We start from the raw sequence: 13,290 nt of genomic DNA, 5'->3' as shown, positions 1-13,290 counted from the left end.
TTTAGATTATTTTTATATTATGACAATTTATTTTGAAATGTATATAGTAATTAAGATTTTCCTTGTATTAACATACATGTAACCCAACGCAAACATCAATATATTTTATATTTAAATAAAATTTAATATATTAATGATTTGCGTACTATACATTTTAAAATACTCATAATTTTTATATATAGTCATCTTATAAAGTTGTATAGTTTTCTGTTTTATTTCTTCATTTGATATTATCTTTATAAACCTGATGATTATAAGTGATATTATTTGTTTTAAATTTTTTAAACAATTGACAATGAACGCTCAAATATTATGTAATTATTGATTCTCGAATATTAAACCTCCAAAGATAACAATTATCGTTTTAACTAACGAGATCGCTTTTCTTTTCATTTATATTATTTAAATATTTTCTACATATTACATTGTATTAAATTATTAGTTTGTCAGATATAATCGAATTATATATTCGTTTATTTGTTAAGTGATTAGATATTTAAATTCCATTTTTCTCCTCCTCGTTTTACTTCAACGTTGTCATTTAAATAATTGAATTTTCTCACTTTTATATAATTTGTATAAATTATGTATTTAGATTTATAAATTAATTTTTATTTTAATTGTTTCATTTTTATATTGTAAAATTTACCTATATTAATTTCATTAAGAATATCAAAATTTAAAGTATATATATTCGTAATTTTCTCGTCCAAGTTTTATTTATATTTAATTTGGAGCTGGGCTTAAAATAAATTTTTTGATCTCACTTCAATCAATCTAATTTTACATAATTTTTTATGATATTAATCTTTATAATAATGTTTTTACGATATTAGTTTTTATAAAACTAAATTAAATATATGTTACATGAATTATTCAAAAAAAAATTATGTTACATGATAATATAAAATTAGAAGATGTGTGATTAAAACTATTTCTAATAAATATATTTGAGGCAAGACGAGATATAAACTCACCCCAATTTAATTGGCCACCTCTAAGTAGAGTGGGGCATTTGATGATTTTACTTCTGACTGTAATGGCTGAAAATTGTAGCAAAATTAGTGAGAAAAATGGGAGATGAAATATATGGAATCCAATTATTTAAAAGGTGAGGTTAGCTAAGCTAAGAGGCTAGAAGAAGTTCCAAAATGACACGTTCTATCAAACTCTAGCCATGAAAGCGTCTAATCTATGAATAATAATTTTTGTGGGGATGAACCAATCTATGAATAATATTATTATGGGAATAGACGAAATTGAAATCCCATTACATTCGTGTTTCCCCCAAAGGGGTTGAATAATTTACTAGTACAACATTATTGGTACGGTTGTGGCATCACCTTCTATTATTAACAATGTAGCCTATCTTGCTTTACCTACATTTGGGGTTTGATTGTCCATCCAACTCAATAGATTCAATCCATATTAGTTCTATTAGCTTCGGTTCATTAAAAGATATTTTTATTTAAATTTAATTATATAAAAAATAAATAACAGGTACTTATTTAATTACATAAATGGAATTATTATTAAACAAGTTCATTGCCACTTTTTTCAGCAATTTGTGGATAATACATATAATTAATTTGATAGCGCATCTTCATAGATGTTGCATTTGAGAAAGAAGTTTCCAAATAAAAAGGAGAGGCACACATGTGCTTTGTAATACTTTTAACGGTTTAGCAAGAGAGGGAATCCAAATGTGGGTGGGGGTTTTCTCCCAAAAATTCTTTAGGACCAAACATGTAACACTGCAAAAAGAACAGTGTTTGATGAGTCGTTTCTTGTTTGGGTGTTGTGTGTTTGTGGACAGTGCTTCCTTATTCTTCATATAGATATCATGAAAAGCAGGATCAGCCATGGCTCCGGCAAACCACTCAACGACCCAATAATTTTTTTATTATTATAAACAGAAGAAAAAAAATTGCATCTTTGGGTCTGGGAGGCATCTATTTTATTTACATTTGGCTCCACATGTCTGCTTCCAGCCATGGCATTGCTGAATTATATAATTCCATATTTTTCATTCATCATTTGCTTTTCAAACTACCATTTCTCCTGCTGTCATCTTGTCACCTCGGTGACTTTGTTGTAAGTTAACCCAATGGGCCTGAACGGCAGGAATATACAGAGTCAGCCCATGATCTCAAGCAACGTCAAGTCTTTACTTTTTTTTAAAAAAAACATGAGACGATTATAAGTTAATATTTATTTTTAATCTTTATAATTTATTGATAATGCACATATACATACAGAATTAATTGTTCGAACCCAAGATTTGTAGAGAAAACAACACTTATCTTAACCACTAAGACTACTCAATGCGTTCAACAAACAAAATCAATTCAATATAATTGTTAAGTGTTCTAAAACCAAATACTAATTTTAGTAGTTTTATCAATCTCATGGCTAATTTAATAGGTAGGGTTGAGTATAATGTTTTTAATATAATATATTGTTCAAATTATATTCAAAATTTAATATTAAACTTTGATTTAAAATAAATATTAAATTACTGAGTTTCACACAATTTAATGAAATTTATTTGATTAAATCAATTTGAATCTCAAGTTGAATTTGAAATCTAATTATTTAGTGTTTGAACTTGAGTTTAAGTTCAAGTTTGAATTAAAAGTTTGAATATTTTCTTTTATTAAGCTAAGGTGATTATAAAGTAGTATTTCATCTAATTATTCTTTAACCATTTGACAATGAACGCTCAGTCACCCTGTTATAGTTATTTGTGCTCGAACCCATGACCTCTAAAAACAAACACAATTCCTTTAACCACTTAAATAAGTTAGTTCATTGGGTTTTAAAATCAAAAAATGTATAACTTACTAACTTGTTTTCTTTGCAAAATTAAAACGATTGAAAGAAAACAATGTAGTTTCACTTACCCACGCGCACAATTAATTGACGCTCATCATTCTTCTTGTACCTTCCATGATAGTTCGCAGCAATGTGTCGGAGACAATACCTATGTTGGACAAGGGTGGTTGCCACATTGGACCCAAAGACTCCATTGCTGCTTTGATCTCAGCTCCGTGATCTGAAATGACACATATGTTTTCCCTCGTGATAACATGTGCACGTAAATTTTGGAGGAAAAAAGCCCAAGAATCTGTATTTTCTCCTTCGACAAGAGCAAAAGCAACTGGAAGAATGTTGCAATTGCCATCTTGGACAACTGTCAATAATAAAACTTGCTTGTATTTTCCATACAAGAAAGTCCTGTCGATCTGGACCACATGCTTGCAGTATTTGGCAGCATTAATGCACTATGGGTAACTCCAAAAAACCCTGTAGAATTGGCTTCGATCGCGAAGAACTCGATCATTATGGTATGTATAGGAGGTTTCGAAGTCCACAATTATCACAGGATTCAACGTCCGCACCAGCCTAAACTAACCTGGAAGTTCGTTGTAAGATGCATCTCATTCGCCATGAAGTTTGACAATGACATTTTGTTTTGCCAACCAAGCTTTTTTATAGGAGACAGTGTACCCATACTGCGATTGTATAGCTAAAATCAACACTACAACAGCTATATGAGAGATTGTTTTTATCATGGGCATGATGGCTTGACATATCATTTCAGAGTCCAAGTTGGGATGATCTTGGTTGACCCCTCCAGCACAACATGTGTGAGGACCTTTGTATACTATTAGTTCTCATATGTTGTTTTTCCTCTTCATTTTCGATACGCGAACCATCCAATTGCATCCGTTTTCATGTCGGGCACAATAACATACATATTTTTTGGTCGTCGATCGATTGACTCTGGACTGAACATAATTACGGATATTGTAATTTTTTATAGCCATCACCGCTTCTTCTTTGCTTGAAAACTCCATGCCTAAATATAACTCACCATTATTTATTGATGAGTAATATCCAGAGTCATCGAGATGAGGCATATCCGCAAATTTTGGCCCGTACATTGCACCATAATCAGCTTCATACATGTGTGCAGGAGGGTCAGTTTGTGCCACATTTCCTGGAACTTCATCATCATCGGAGTTGAATTGCGGTGATTCTGGGTGAATGAATAGTCCAGTCTCAGCACCATCCGCACCAGGCTCACGAAGCGGTTCTTCTGGTGGAGATGATGGTTCCTCCATGCTCTCCACATTTAGGTCGAAGAACCTACTACTTGCACGCCTTCCCCTTGAACTGGAAGGCATATCGACATTGAGATTGAAAAAGCTCGCAGTCGAATACCTCCCCTTGGAGCTTGAAGTCATCGTGTCAAATGGAAACTGTACAGATGGTTGTGTCGATGGCATCTCCATATGGTCAAAGAAATTTGCAGATGAATGCCTTCCCTTTGAACTGGATGCAGTGTTGCCATACGGATTGTTCGTGAGCCCACCTCGGTACATATCGTAAGGAGTTACGGATAAATGTCTCCCCATTATGACATTAAAATCATTACACATTACTGTAGTCGGGCTGTCAACTTGATCAACTTGTTTAGCTAGCCCATAGTGGGAGCTTAAAGATTGACCCCAGACAACACGCACTTGAACAAAATGTGCATACATCTCAATAGCGGCGTCTGAATAATTACTTTGAGCTTCAACAATCATTTGAACATCATCATTGTTCGAAAGTTCAAACGCTGTATAAGTTAATGGCAACAATGATGTTGGAAATCTGTACTGGAACGACGACATTCTTCTACTACTTCCAACATGAATCTTCCTCGAAATCTTCGTTATCAGCTCCTCAAGAGTTATGTTTCTCTTTAATGATATTTTAACACGCTCATTTGATACGAAAACAACACCGGTTTCATCTTCTCGAATTTCACCATCAAAATAAACAATAGCTGAAAGTCGCGTCATTCTTTGAGTTTAAAAGTGCGACAATATTATATCTGCAAAAAAAATAACTGAAACAAACCTGATTAAATAAATTATATATGTACGAAAATATAACACAATAATTTTTTTACACATCAACGTAAATAATTTAAATAATATAATTTTATATTATTACTTGTACCGCAAAACTATTTTAACGGATGCTCATGCTTTTCAATTTTACGAACACAAAAATTAATTGAAAATAATTAGTATAATATTTTTTTTCAAATAATCATAATAAACAATAAGTATAATAAAAAAATTATAACAAAATTTATAATGAAAAATCGCACGAACTTCTAAATCAAATATGAGAAAATTACTAGAATTATTACTCGTTGATGGAATTGTTGTATTAATTTATAAGATAGAGGAGAGAGATGTGAGAAACTTAACGGGGAGCGAAGGGTATTTATAACCATATAAGGCGCGGTGCCTATATGTAATTATTTAGATAAAGCTATAGGGCGGACCAGGGTCCGCGCTAAATATAATTCATACCCAGGTATAGCACTGCAGGGGTAGCGCTATACCCCTACGTGGCGTATAGCGCGAATCAGGGGCCGCGCTATACACACGTGTAAGCTATGTCAGCGTATAGCGTGGTACATGGTGCGCGCTATACCCCACGTGGCGCCAAATCATCATATAGCGCGGGGCAAGGTGAGCGCTTTACTGCTACGGGTGTTAGATCGGGAAATATAATCTGACCGGTTTTAGATCGGTAAATATATCGGTCACCGGTGATTTTTCGGGAAATACGCCCAAAATTGAAGAACTTTTCTTCTTTTGAAAAATATTTTTTCCACTAGTTTTCAGGTGATAGTCAAAGGCAAAGATCATTCGCGATCTCTGTAGATGTGCTACTGTAGCTGATCATAAGTTGTTGTATCCTGGGAAATAGCTGACCAACGAAGTCGAGCACTAAATGAGTGGCCAGAAATCTATTTTAAGGGAATTGTGTTTGATTTTGTCTCAGATTGTTACTTTGGTCAACAATTAAAATTATAAATAGATATAAAAAATCATAAATAAAGTCAATACTTTATAAAAAAAATTAAAAATAAAATCTATGAGTAAATCATAATATTAAAGTATGTGGATGTTTGTTGTGTAAGAAAGAAGAGTTTTGTCTGAAAATGTAATGAAAAAAAGCACTAAAAGGCTATTATTTTTCTTCATGTTTATCCAGAACACAATGATATAACATTAGAGAAAATAGTAGGCAATTTAATTCATAGTCTCTTATAAAAAAAATCCAAGGAAAAAGGAACAAGTTCTCAAAATTATTGATAAGAATGCAGTAAAGAAAGAAGATTACTAGTATATTGATCATTGCAAAACTGCACACAGATTACAAGAATTCAGCTGTTTATATACAACTTCTATTGACTATTATAAGCCTAACAGTTTTTACAATTGATGATAACAACCTTAACTTCTACTAACAACTTCAAGAAGTTGCTAACTACTTAACTAACATCACCATGCAGACTAAGCACGAGTGGCATTGTTGTTGACTCATCATGCTAACATTCCCTCTACTTCTTCTGTCATTCTTCACTTATTCGAACTTTCTTTTTGTTGGAAGCAAGGCGGTTAAGCTACGAGCATCCGGGTGTAATCTGAAGCCTCTCTTGGGCAAGAAAACACCATATTTTGTCTGGTTAAGGAGGACAAGGCTGTTAAACACTTAATCCTCCCCAGATAATTTTCTTTCCAAGTAAACTTGGCTGTTAAGCCTCAAAGTTTCATGATCACCTTGTGAGAGAAGCAAATAGGTAACAAAGAAATGCCAACTGAAGGTAATCGAGCAACCTAAATCTATAGTAAAAGTGTCCATAATTCAACAGCAATACCATCTTAAGCCAAATCAATCGGCAACATGCAACAACTTTTTTTTTTCAAGACATTTTCCTTCTTTTTTTCATTTTCACTCCATACAACCTCAAATTTCTCAATTTTTCCCAGCACTATCTCAATCTTAGCTTTCTCGATCTGTCAACCCTTTCGATCCTCATGGGTGCTGAGCACAGTCAATGTCGTTATGACAACAGCAGGAATAGCCATTCCTAAGCCGCAAAGTTCAACTTCGTTGAACTCATTGATGTACCTCTTGGCATTCAGATAGAAGACTAAGGGCTTGGTGATGGAGACTTGCACCTTCTTCTTCTGTTTCTTTTTCTTATCGTTCTTCATGCTCTTGGTCTCTTGGACTGACTCGACAGTTTCCGCTGGAGAAATAGTGAAAATAACCTCGACATGGTGATCGGTAGTGACAACTACAGCAACGATAATCGGTTCCTTGTTGTTCTCTAAGTTAAAATCGTCGGAGATGATGGTCTCCTCGATCTTGGCTTCTTCTTTGGCCTTAGGGCTCTCTGATTCAACTCGTTCAGTTGCACTGCTCACCTCCATGAGTGAAGAAACATAAAGAAAGAAAATCTATAAGCGTGAAAACAAAATGCCCAGAACCTTGGCGAAAGATACCATGATAAGAATGCATTAAAGAAAGAAGAGTACTAGTATATTGATCATTGCAAAACTGCACATGGATTACAAGACTTCAGCTGTTTATATACAGCTTCTAATGACTATTATAAGCCTAACAGTTTTTACAATTGATGATAACAACCTTAACTGCTACTAACAACTTCAAGAAGCTGCTAACTACTTAACTAACATCACCATGCAGACTAAGCACGAGTAGCATTGTTGCTGACTCATCATGCTAACAATTATCATTCAAGTAATAAGTTTTGGTGAAACCTAAATGAGTGTTTTATACGAGTCAATTGAAAATTTTCCTTTTATATGTTTGATCTCAAATTGTGCAACAAAAAACATATTTTTTTCAAATCGAAATTTATATATGAATAGAGCTTAATTCAAATCTTCAACTAAAAATAATGGGGGTAAAAATAAGGATTAAGCCTTGTTCTAAGTTATCATTTTTTTCAATAAACCAAATTTGGAATTCGAGTACAGTTAAATTTCTACAAAGTGAAGACAAGCAAAACAAAATTAGCCGAAAGAGTTATTACCACTGGGATTTGAAAGAACAAATGTCGATATCGTCGATGCCGTTGATTGTAAATGGAGACAAAGTCAGTTACAGAGATAATTTGCCCAACAACCCAATGATGAGATCACAATTTTAAGCAAAATCATCTCTGGTGACATAACTTCGACGACAAGATTACAATTTCAATCAAAATTACCTCCGGGGACGCATGTGATAGTCACATGTCGTCCCTGAAATGTCCCCAGATATGCATCGAATGTCCTTGAGTTCATTCAACCATACCCCGCCACCGTGGCACGTCCCCGATATGTGCCTCAACAGTCCTCATTTTGGGAACGTATCAAGTACTTGAAACGGAGTTCTTTTACTGTCCCCGTATTTCATAGATTAAAGGTATGATTATTATTTTTTGAGATTTAAAATTCAAACATAATGTCTATAAAAATGTATAGATATTTATTATTAAATAATTATAAGTATTTCAATCAAATATTACCTTATTATTAGTCTTAGATTAATATATATAAAAGCAGGAAAGATACATAAAAATGTAATATATCATACGGAATACGGTTATCTGAGAAGAGCAGTTCTGAACCAGGACTAGTAGTAGTTGCAGGACATGCTTGGCCATGTCTAGCATGCTTTGGTCAATATCAGTCGATGTAAAAAGTGAAAAAGGATGTTGCAGCATCTGCAATTTGTACTTTTTCACATCAATCCTCCTTATCCAGTATCTCTTACACAATGGGAGCGCTATGGTAAATTACATAAATGACAATATAACCATAGGTTAAATCGTACAATGATTAATTTTTAAATTTCTATTAATGCAACCACTGAATTATTTAAATAATTTTAATATAGTCACATATTATTAATAATTAACGGAATTATTTAAATAACAATTAATAAAATTGATATAATTAAGGCAAATGTCCTTGTAGAGTTACGTATCCGCGGCGTTAGAACCCTGCTTTCTTTTCTTTCATTTTGGTTATTACTTGTGTATGATTTGTTTCCTTGAATTTTCATTTAATGCAATTTGATCATTATTTTGTTTTTAATTTGTATAATGTCTTAATTGAGCATTAACTTTAAAATTTTTTATTCTAGTCATGTATTAAATTTGTAGAACAAATCCCTTAAATTTTAGAATTAATCAATTTGATCACCAAGACTAGCTTTAATTCTTAATTTTTAATTAGGTCATAATTTCAAATTAATTTAATAAATTTATTTATGCAATCAAATTGTGACACACGTCACAATCTTATAATTATAATTTGAATATTAACTATAATATATAATATTTTATTATTATTAACTATATATATATATATATATATATATATATATATATATATTATGATTTGAATATTAAATTAATTTTAATGATTTCATATATATAACCTTTAAAAAATAAATATGAAAACAATAAATTTAGTTTTAAAATATTAAAATATTAAATTAATTATAAATAAATTGTTATATTTATTTTAGTGATTTAAGTGTTGTCATATTTTCAATTGGCCTCGATGTAAGTTCTCACTCGTCCATTTTTATTTTTTAAATCATTAACTATTATATATATATATATATTATAATTGAATCATAAATATTAGATTTAGCTTATTGGTTAAGACTCGTTTGTTTACTAACTAATTTTGGGTTCACACCCAATTAAGTTATTTTAATTATTTTTGATGTCTAAACTTGAACAAGTTATATAACATGTGTATTATCTCAATAAAAAACATGAGAATTAGCTCAGTGGTTAAGGCATGCGTAGGTTATCCTTTGGACACAAGTTGAATTCCCTTAGGTGTTAAAACTTATCTTTATTTATTTTTACTTCAATTCAAAAGGTCACGTGTATCACCTTTTGATTGGATTAAAAATTTATTAAATTAATTAAGTTAAAATTAAAAAAAACCCTCTGATTAGATTGTGACATGTGTCACAATTTGATTGACGAAATAAATTTATTAAATTAAATTGAAATTATGACCTAATTAAATTAAGAATTAAAGTTAATATTGGTGATCAAATTGATTAATTCTTAAATCAAAGGGATTTAATCTATAAATTTAATACATTTTTTTAAAGATGATACTTTGTATTATAAATTAACAAAGTAAACCACCTCAAGAACCTCATTAAAAAAACCTCCCTAATCTTATTTGGAGGAAAAAAGTGTACCTTAAGGTGGTAATAAACTGTATACACAAAAAGCTTACAACACACAAACCAAATACAACCCTACAACAATCCCCCCCAGCAGCACAAAAAACCAAAAACAAGTTTCAGATTCCACAAGCTGACAAAAACCTCGGCCAAGAAACGCCACATAATTCCAGAGAATAAATAAATCCGAAGACTACTCAACTAACCCGATTAAACTAAGCACCAGAGGAGTGGACTGAATAAACCCGTATTAGAAGCATATCCACTAGCACCAAGGAATAACGAAAACTACCAAGTAACCACAAAGAGAAACCATACTGAATACGACAGCAACCAAAAATAAATCGCCCAACCTCCCGCCTGCAACAGATACAACAAAAGATTACAACCTATGCAACGGATCGCTTTTTAGCCCTGCAAACTCCACCCCAAAGCAACGGCAACCGCTAAAGTCATCTCATTTTCAATAGAATCACCTTGAACTCCCTCATAAAGCACTCTATCTCTCTCTCCAAAAAGATTACGACTGTTTCTACCCTTTGGCCCACGAACCCGCTCTCTTCGGACATGGAAATTTCTCCTCCCAAAAATTAGCCTCGACGACGCTTTAAGATTGATCCGACTCACCCCTTCCTTTTTGCCTTGGGACGACTATCAGCGCCCGAAAACAAAGGGATAATAGGCCTCTTAGAAGAATGCCCATAAATGAAATCACGCTTAGCAGCCAAATGACCCTTATCCAACATTAGGGGAGAAGACACCTCATCAATCGACACGTCAAAAAGCCTAGAGTTGGTGGGGATGGATTGGGTCACCTAAGCTTGATCCAAATCCCTATTGATTACAATTAACCCAGCACTATCGTCGAAAACATGCTGCTCACGTGGCCCATTACAAGAGGAGATGGACACACCGTGAAACCCTGTTACAAAAGCATCCTTACAAACCTCGATATCATCTACATACTCCCACCTTCCATAAAGCCATCGATATTGGCACTCCTCTGACACACCATCTCACCCTGTTCTCTCTCAACAAGTCTCCCCTCGAGACCACCTCCTACAACACCCTCCACGTTGAAGAGTGAGGAATTTGAACCTTCTGCAACATCCGCAAACCACACACCACCATCCACCTTAGTTTCATTGAAAAGAACTCTCGCCTCATCCTGTACCTCGGATAGAACTTTAATAGAGGTGGAGGGAGGTGCGATAACAGCATGTGGGTTTCTAGTTCAAAAGTATGTTGGTCAGTAGGCTAGGATTCATAATAGTTCTGTTATAGTTGTTCATGTTAGGGTTGTTGACGATTGTGTAGCAAGATTTCCTTCAAAGCTTTTTGTTGCCAAGGTATTGTTGGAAGTTCAGTCTGAAGTATCCACGAACCCGCTCTCTTCGGACATGGAAATTTCTCCTCCCAAAATTTAGCCTCGACGACGCTTTAAGATTGATCCGACTCACCCCTTCCTTTTTGCCTTGGGACGACTATCAGCGCCCGAAAACAGAGGGATAATAGGCCTCTTAGGAGAATGCCCATAAATGAAATCACGCTTAGCAACCAAATGACCCTTATCCAACATTAGGGGAGAAGACACCTCATCAATCGACACGTCAAAGAGGCTAGAGTTGGTGGGGATGGATTGGGTCGCCTAAGCTTGATCCAAATCCCTATTGATTACAATTAACCCAGCACTATCGTCGAAAACATGCTGCTCACGTGGCCCATTACAAGAGGAGATGGACACACCGTGAAACCCTGTTGCAAAAGCATCCTTACAGACCTCGATATCATCTACATACTCCCACCTTCCATAAAGCCATCGATATTGGCACTCCTCTGACACACAATCTCACCCTGTTCTCTCTCAACAAGTCTCCCCTCGAGACCACCTCCTACAACACCCTCCACGTTGAAGAGTGAGGAATTTGAACCTTCTGCAACATCCGCAAACCACACACCACCATCCACCTTAGTTTCATTGAAAAGAACTCTCGCCTCATCCTGTACCTCGGATAGAACTTTAATAGAGACTAGACGACCTTCAACGATAATGGAGACTTTCTCAGATAAGGATACTTCAGACTGAACTTCCAACAATACCTTGGCAACAAAAAGCTTTGAAGGAAATCTTGCTACACAATCGTCAATAACCCTAACATGAACAACTATAGCAGAACTATTATGAATCCTAGCCTACTGACCAACATACTTCTGAACTAGAAACCCACATGCTGTTATCGCACCTCCCTCCACCTCTTTAAACGACCTAGCGTCCCTTAATATTGGCTTCCAAACCTTATTAAACCTTTTTAATACATCAACCTTCTTGCAAAGCTTTTCAGGATTATTGTCGTGGAAAACTCTAATTTTGAAACCATCCAACACCCTACCATCAGCTCTCCTCACCGCCAAGCTCGCTTCATCTCGATTACTGAACCTAACGAACGCAAAAGTAGAGTCCGCGAATTTTCTTTACAAACTATTATACGCAATGAACACATCCAAAACAACATCATATACCTGAAACACTTCCTTGAGAGAAGAAACAAGAATCCTCTTACTAACATAAATTTAATACATGACTAGTATAAAAGATTTTAAAGTTAATGCTCAAATTAATTCATTAGACAAATTAAAAAAAGAATCAAGATCAAAGTGAATTAAATGAAAATCTAAGGGAACAAATCATACACAAGTAGTTACTATAATGGAAGAAAACAAAGCATGGTTCTAGCGTCGCGAATGCGTAACTTTACAAGGATCCGTGCCCTAATTATATTAATTTTGTTAACTGCAATGTAGACACTTCCGTAAAGTGTTAACTGTAGGTGGCTATATTGAAACCATTTAAATAGTTCAGTGGCCATATTGACGCAAATTTAAAAATGGTTGTCATTTCACGACTCAACCCATAATTATGTGGTCATTTACGTAGTTTATCCAAAAAAATTGGATGATTCTACACTAAATAATTTAATTTAAGGTTCAAGAATAATAGAGAATAAATACAATTGAAAATATTAATAATAAAATAACATTTTTTTTAATTTAATTTAATTTAAGGTTGTAGGTTGGGTTTATTGAGTCTGAGACATATTTTGGGTGAAGTATATACTAAATTCACATCCAGGAGATCTAAAAAAAGTTCATTGATTTTTTTTTTTTAATTTGCAACAGTTGTCGATGATAGTGGCTAACAGGGAA

The sequence above is a fragment of the Hibiscus syriacus genome, unplaced genomic scaffold (assembly GCF_006381635.1).
Source record: "Hibiscus syriacus cultivar Baekdansim isolate YM2019G1 unplaced genomic scaffold, ASM638163v2 tig00111947_pilon, whole genome shotgun sequence".
NCBI lineage: Eukaryota > Viridiplantae > Streptophyta > Magnoliopsida > Malvales > Malvaceae > Hibiscus > Hibiscus syriacus.
Note: the sequence above shows the minus strand (reverse complement) of the source record.